We start from the raw sequence: 8,381 nt of genomic DNA, 5'->3' as shown, positions 1-8,381 counted from the left end.
ATCTTAGGAACATGCATCGCATACCGCGTCCAAGGGATTTTAGTTGTTGAATAATTTGACTTCTAATTTTCTACCATCAAGTTTTTGACGAGAGCACAAGAAAACTTATGACAGGACGCATGGTCATCGCATACATTCATTAATGCATTATTAGTCCAACGCATGACCATCGACGCCTGACTATCAATGCATATCTTAGGAACATGCATCGCATACCGCGTCCAAGGGATTTTAATTGTTGAATAATTTGACTTCTAAATTTTTGCCATCACTAAGACAAGGCCAGCATTTTGTTCTTACGATCCCTGATAATTTGGATCCCTAGAACAAACTACGCCTCTCCCAAATCTTTCATTTGGAACTGGGCAGCTAGCCATTTCTTTATATTAGTTAGAAAACCTACATCATTTCCAATAAGTAGGATATCATCCACATACAACACGAGGAAGGCTACTAAGTTGTTGATGATTTTCTTGTAAACACAAGGCTCATCAACATTCTGATCAAATTCATAAAATTTGATCGCAATATCAAATCTCATATTCCAAGATCGAGATGCTTGTTTAAGTCTATAAATGGATCAATTAAGCTTGCAAACCTTTTGTTCTTGATCTTATTTAATGAATCTCTCTAGTTGATTCATGTAGTTGGTCTCTTTAAGGTTACCATTCAAAAAAGCAATTTTGACGCCCATTTTCTATATCTCATAGTCATAATATGTGGCTATCGACAAAAGAATTCAAATAGACTTTAACATGGCAACAGGTGAGAAAGTTTCTCCATAGTCCACTCTCTCAACCTGGGTGTAACCCTTTGCCATTAGTCTAGCTTGAAAGGTTTGTACCTTTCCATCTACACCTCTTTTCCTCTTGTAGACCCACTTACAACCCATAGGTTTTATCCCGTCAGATTGATCTACAAGCTTCCAAATAGAATTGAGGTACATAGACTCTATTTCTTGATTCATGGCCTTAATCCACTCATCCTTGTCAACATCTTCCATTGCTTGCTTATAAGACAATGGATCATCAACACCATCATCTGATATGATGTCTTGGCCTTTTGTTAAACCCATATAGCATATAGGTGGGTTCATAACCCTCCCACTGTGTTGAGACAATTTCAACTCTTGAGATGGATTTGTTTGGTTAAATGAACCAACATCAACAACCCTTGTTGATGTACTAGGCTCTTCAACAACCTTCGTTGAAATGTCAGTAGATTCGTTGGAAATTTCACTTAAAACTATTTTACTTCATGGTTTGTGGTCCCTCATGTGGTATTCTTCCAAAAAGGTAGCATTTATCAATACAAACATGTTATTCTCACTTGGATCAAAGAAGTACCCACCTTTCATTTCCTTAGGGTAGCCTACAAATAAGCAGACTCTTGAACAAGGTTTCAACTTTTTGGGATTTGTCATTAGCACATGAGCTTAATATCCCCAAATTCTGAAGTGACGTAAACTACCTTTACGACCTCTCCATAACTCATAAGGTGTTTCAGAAACACTCTTTGAGGGAACATTGTTCAAGATGCAGACAACAATCTCCACTACATATCCCATCAGAAAGTTGAGCATAGCTCATCATAGACCGAACCATGTCCAACAAGGTTCTATTTCTCCTTTTCGCACTACTACAGAATTTGGATTGCTTGACGATTTTTCAATGTCAAGTAAAGGGTATACTTGACACTTATAAAAGCGTCAACTATTCGAGTGTCAAGTATAGTGTGATAACTTGACACTATAAAAACGTCAAGAGAAATAATTCTTGACACATTTTTCGCTTCAAGAAATATAATATACTTGACACTAATGACATGTGAAGTGTATTAATTCTTGACACTTATTATTGTGATTACTCTTAACATTTTTTATTTGTCAAGTATATTTTTATCTTGACACGAAATAAGGGTCAAGTAATCTAATTCTTGACACATTTTCAATGTCATATATGTTTTTTTTTTCACATTAAATATTCAAATTTAATTTCCATTTCTCATTTCCTGCATTACATTTATTCCAATAATACAATTCCATCAACTAAACAGTTGCACATATATTTCAGGTCTATATATCAGCCCAATACATCCAACGTAACAATTGAGGATACTAAAATAAACCATTCCATTCTTTTATTACTCATATCTACATGAACGGTTCCAAAATTTACAAGACGAATCGTACAACAGTACGATAATTCAAAAAAGTACATTACCTATCAACCCACCCCAATATATGATAATTCCACAATTGTAAGACCAATCTATATGTGTTATGTATTCCAAAATTCACAACACTAAAATTCTATCCTCCACCACACATTTCTTTGAAGTATATAACCTATAATGGCTAAACAAAACATTTACACAAAAAAAGTTTTGGGCATTCCCATGTAGCCATATATACAATTTATAGGAAGTTCATCAGATATAGCGATCTAAATATTCAGCCCATTCCACGCGTACTTCATCCAATTCAAGTTGCGAGTACGAGCTCTTCGTATCAATCTATAAAACATAGAAAGTGAGATATACATATTTATTTACTATTTACACTATCTATAAATATAAATATTCAGCCCATTTCTCGTATTACATACCGCATCTGTTATAATATTCTTCTCTTTAGTCACGATTTCTCGCATATATCTCATAGCGTAATACCCACATTCGACAGTTCCCGTTTGTAAAGGACACTACAATACAAAGCCAATAATTAATACATATATCATACATATGCATTAAATAAACATCATTCGAATGCCACTTCAAAACTACAACAAAGTAACCCAACCTACGAAAAGTTCAATAATAATGGTTACAAAACGCAAATTCCAGCAACTATGTAACAATTCTAAAACATTTTCAAGACCTCAATACTTATCAAAACGTCCAAACATCGTTAACTTTTTTTTCAATCCCTTGAAATCTTTGAATTGAACATCAAAAAGTGAAAATAACTCAATTATTTGATCAATACTTCAATGGGTAACAAAGAACTATTAATACTAACCTCCAAACTTACCAAAACCTTGCAAAGATCGGTGTCAAACCTATTGGACAACAACTCAACTTTTTCCAACACTTCAAAAATCATAGAACACAAATCAAAAATCACTTTTAACTTTTAAGCCCAAATCCAATGGACCATTCATTCCAAACTTACCAACACAACTTACCCAAAAATTAGGCTAAAATCAAAATCTCTTTATTACTTCACCAATGGACTCTAACCTATACATAAGTCAAAATTAAAGCTCATAGAACCAATTTCTAGCAATAACAATCAACAAAAAGGGTTTCAAAACCTTCGTACTCACTAAAATCCTTCGAAAAAACTTCAAATCTGCTGAAAAACGACTTATGACACACCAAAACAACCTTCGACCCGCTGGATAGTATCTCAAAACCTTCAAACCTCCAAATCTAGCATCTAACCATAATGAGTAAATTAAAATCCAAACCAAAATCAAGTGGGTAACCAAAACTAACCAAGAAAACCAAAAAAAAAAAAATCATGAATCTCTTTACCCACTAGATCCCCCACCGGTCGTGGAGTTCTCGATGGCGTCGACTGGCGAAACCAAGCAGAACGATGGTTGAATGTCGGATCTGGTGGGTCTGAGACGATTAACGATGACTGACGTGAATGGACTTAGTGGTGGAACTGATTGAAGGCAGCTCGACGGACTTACCTGCGATGCTGATTTGATTGGTGAAGAAGGCGTCAGAGGACCGTCAGGTGCGAGTGTTGACGACCGGTGGCAGCAGCGAAGGGCAGCAAGCAGTGTGAAGGGGCTGGGTAGCAGACGAAGAAGATGAAGATTTGGGGGAAGGTCTCGACGGCGTGAGGGTGGACCGAGAGAGGGAGAGGGAAATAAAAAGAAGAAAGAAGGAAAAAAAAAGGAAATAAACGAAAAGGAAAAAAAATATATAAGAATATAATATAATAACATATTTACTTTATTTTATTTTATTATTTTTTTCCTTTTTCATTTCATTCTATTAAATTCCTTTCCCCCCAAATCTCCAAAAGCAATCCTTCCCCTTCCAATTTAAAAATAATAATTTTGGTCTAGGGCATTTAACTTTAAAATAATAATTTTGGTAGGAGGTAAACCAAATTTGAGAGGGAAATGAAAATGGGGGAGGGAGGGGAAAAAAATATTGTTTTTATATTTTACTTTACACGAAAAATATGTCAAGTAAAAGCTTCTTATACTTGACACGAAAAACGTGTCAAGTAATGGATATATTCGAAATATTTCGTCAATCTCCGCTTTTTTAACCCTTTTACTTGACATTTTCTTTTTTAAAAACTGTAAGTGTCAAGTAATGTAGATTTTGTAGTAGTGTCGACACGTCATTCTGTTAAAGTGTACCAGGGGCTGTGAGTTGGGACATTATTCCATGTTCTATCATATAGTTCTGAAATCTCATATTCATATACTATCTATCACAATTAGATCGTAGTGTTTTTATCTTTTTTATCTAACAAGTTTTCAACCTCGGTCTTTTACTCTTTGAACTTTTCAAGTGCTTCAGACTTGTGTTGCATTAGGTGTAGATACCTATATCTAGAATAATCATTTATGAAAGAAATAAAATATTCATACCCTCATCTTGCTCTTACATTCACCGATTCACAAAGGTCTGAATGTATAAGCTCTAAGGTCTTTTTGGCTCTATAACTTTTTCCAGTAAAAGATCGTTTTGTCATTTTGCCTTCAAGGCATGACTCACATTATCCGTGCTCGAAATCGATGTCGTTAATTCGACTCCAAATCGAAACAAAAATATTTATACATCACCTAAACCTATATCTTATACTAACAAGTAACATAAGCGGTAAGTACGGGATCGATTCACAGGGAAGGCTTATTTCTAATCTTTTCTTAAGTTAAATTCAACTATAAAAGCGATAAAAACAGGGGCTTTTGATAAAATGAAAAACATACTTGAAATTAAAAGAAAGAGCATAAATGCAAACAAAGTTTGGTCAATCTCATACATTCAATGCAATTTCCATCATTGATTTCTATGAATTAATTATGCAATTGAATTATGCACATAACTACTCGTAACCTCTACAATGGCGGATAGCTAGCAAAAATATACTCAAGAAAGCATTATAAACATTGATTAAAATTGGAAGACCTAACTCTAGTCAACCTATATGTTTCTAATCCTATTGGGTGTGATGGCGTCCATATGGAATAGAAAGCATATGCATTAAGTTCGAGAATTCAATTATGTTGATTAATTGTCAAGATAGTCATATTCAATTAATCGAATTTACCTTTCAATCTAGCAATTAGTGTATTCTAGGAATAGCCATCAAATACACAATTAACTATTGCCACTTAGTAGATCTTAGCTAGACATTCTTATATATGAATACATTCAAGCAACATATTCAAGCAAGTTTGTAGCAAAACTAAGAATCTTGGCTATACATGCTCAAAAGATAAAGATCCCTAAACATGCTTTTAGAAGTTCAATTTGGTTCAAAGAAGCATATATTCATATTGCAATTAGTTAAAGAAAAATAGAAAACTCAATAAATGTACAAAGAATTCTTGAACTAGAGATGAAATTAAAGAAACTTCTTCATAAATTCATTGACAAATCCATGAAAAGGTTCAATACATTGTTTAAATATAAAAAAAAGAATAAAAATCTAACCTAATTGGAATAGAATTACCAAGGAGATGAATTGGTTTTGAGAGAAACCCTAAACTCCATGAGAAAAATTTTGCCTCTCTCTCTAAAAATGAAAGAAAACCTTTTATATTCGCAAGTGTAGTGTCGTGACGCTATGGATAGCATTGCAACGCTAATTCGTAAAAAAATCCATGAAGCATTGGTGAGGGTCGAGACGCTTGGCTGACACTGAGTTGCGCAAGACACACGCGTGCAGCCATTTCCGTCAATCTCTTGAGCATTGTGACACTCCTTGAAAGCGTTGCAGCGTTGCCCTATTATGCAACAATGTGATCCATTTTTTCTTTAACCATTGCTCAACACTTCTGGGAGGATTGTGACGTTGTTTATAATGGCATTTTGGTAAATATTTTGACTTTCTTCAATTTTGTTGATTTGTTGGTTCTTCTTGATCCTTTTCAGTCCAAACTTCTTGTAATGACTCCTAATTTCTCCTGAGATTGTTTTACCTATAAAATTGGCATATTAAGCAAAGAATGAAAGTAGATTTAAGAGAATTATCATAGAAAATATAGCTCTTTAAGACCTATCAAAATACCCCCAACTTAAACCTTGTTCGTCCCGAGCAAGTTGAAACTAGAAATATGTACGCAGTCAAGCAAAATATGAACATTCATTTGTGCATTCATTCAAGGAGGTTATTCAAAATGTTTATATGTTCACTTGACTTACACAAAAAATCTTTTCTCGTATCTCTTTTAAACAAATGAGGAAGTAATGATACAAATAGGCATTTAGAAATTTAAAATTTTGCTAACAAAGAGTTGAAACTTATTTTTGAAAAGAAAATAGTCTTTTTCTCGTAAAGTCATTAAAAAAAAGGATTACTAAGTTGTAGTTTATTTAAAGGCCAAAACTAGTAGAAAGGTGATATCAAACTCTCAATTCTTCTTCACCCTACACTGGCTCAACTATCGGTCTAAGATATACCTAACTTGCAAAAAATTGATGCAATTCTAAGACAAGGGTGCCTTGAAAAACTCACACACACAAATTTTAATTGTCATTTCTTTTACCTAGAGGGATAACTTTCACACAACGACTGTAGGGAACCTATCGCCCTTTTCTCGCGGCCCTAACTAGACACGATGGAGGTAGCTCTTTTCACCTTTATCCTTGCACTCGCCATACGTTAGTGAAAATTATTTTTGTTTTGTTTTGTAAGCTTGCTTAATTAACCTTCTTTTTAATATATGCTAGTTTTTTTTTATTTAGAATGCCCTATTTTATCCTCTTTGTCTATATTTGCTTCTAAAACAAGATGGTTGTTCTTAGACCAAAGGTTATCCTATTGAGGTAACAAAGAAAATTAAGTAGATATGACGTTTCTAAAAGTTTTAAGTTTCTAAATAAATCTAAAACGATGAAGTATTAGATTTTTTTACGAAATTTAAAAGGAAAAAAAATTCTTTTGAGAAAAATGATTTCAAAATTGAGAAGTCTAAAGTTTTATTTGTATCTTTATGATGCGTGAAATTATGATGTGTTATGGTGTGAGTTTGCGGTGATGTGTGTTATGTGGTGATCATGCAAGTTTTCCTAACAAGGCCCGAGTATAAGCCTTCTTAGATTTCCTGGTAAGTCCAGGGTCGAACACAGGGACTACGAAGTAGATATGCGATAAACACTTTGATTCTATGGCAGTAGTAAAAACAAATGAAGTGGATAGTGTTTTGATTGAGATTTTTCCTATGCAACGGAGTTGAACGTAAAGTTGGTGAAAGCGTAGAGTTATAATGAGTATGCGATGAAAGGGTTGAGAAGGGGTTTAGCTAACATTTCCTAAGGTTGCGGCACAAGTTATGTGATCATGCTACACACAAATAACAACACTTCATTTCTCAATGCAGAATGCCATAATTCCTTTTTCTAGGACACATGCATGTGTATGCGAAACAGTCGATAGGACTTAATTCTAGGCCTCTCTCTTGCCAATGTGATGATGAAAAATGCATACATTAAACAAGGTGACCGCATACAATCATTCCTATTTCTAGGGCGCATGTAATGTGTGGATAGCAAGAGAACTTATGTCTAAGTTTCTATTTTTTGCTTATGCGATTCTAATCCGACTCTCTTAAACCTAGATTCTAATCTGACTCTCTCAAGCCTAGATTCTCTCTTTAGACTACTCTCTCAAGTATGTCCAAATGATAAGTGATACATATATAAGACAAGATGATCGCATAAAATATAAATCTTAAGTCATGCTAGCTAAGTACTTCTTAACCCATTCGGAAATTTAGCTACTCATGCGTGGTATGGAGAGATTGAACATAGATTGAAATGGGATTTCCATTTTCTGTAAAATAAGGTATTGAATACAAAATAACAAATGGATTTGAGAGATAAGAAGCCTGGTAAGCAATGTCTTGCTTCCCGTAGCCTTTTACACTGCTCTTTTTCACTCCAACTCTTTCTAGATGTGTATTCTTGCTCTCGCAAGTGTTGGACCTCTCTCATTTACGTTGCTTTCCAGCAGTCTCTCGATCTGTCCGGGAATGATCTCTCGGCTTTCTCGTCTCCTTGCTCTTCTTCGTCCTCTAAGTATATGTATGAGTATGTGCGTGAACAGACTAACTAACTAACTCTCTAACTCTCACTAACTCCTTTTTCACCGGTGTCCTTCGATATTTATAGAATTCAAGGTG

The 8,381-nt window shown here is 34.4% G+C and overlaps 1 long non-coding RNA gene across 1 annotated transcript; it reads right to left on the bottom strand.

Annotated features, from left to right (window-relative positions):
* Positions 1-2,114: 2,114 nt before the first annotated feature.
* On the bottom strand, positions 2,115-3,679 carry LOC150038259 (uncharacterized). Its single transcript, XR_016527349.1, has 3 exons — positions 3,538-3,679; positions 2,607-2,702; positions 2,115-2,514 (listed from the first exon to the last, which is right to left on the bottom strand). It is a non-coding gene; the product is annotated as an uncharacterized LOC150038259 (long non-coding RNA).
* Between the last annotated feature and the right edge of the window lie 4,702 nt (positions 3,680-8,381).

This window comes from Benincasa hispida, chromosome 1 (assembly GCF_027475165.1).
Source record: "Benincasa hispida cultivar pf3 chromosome 1, pf3_genome.v1.1, whole genome shotgun sequence".
NCBI classification, from domain to species: domain Eukaryota; kingdom Viridiplantae; phylum Streptophyta; class Magnoliopsida; order Cucurbitales; family Cucurbitaceae; genus Benincasa; species Benincasa hispida.
This window is presented reverse-complemented; position numbering and strand designations above follow the sequence as displayed.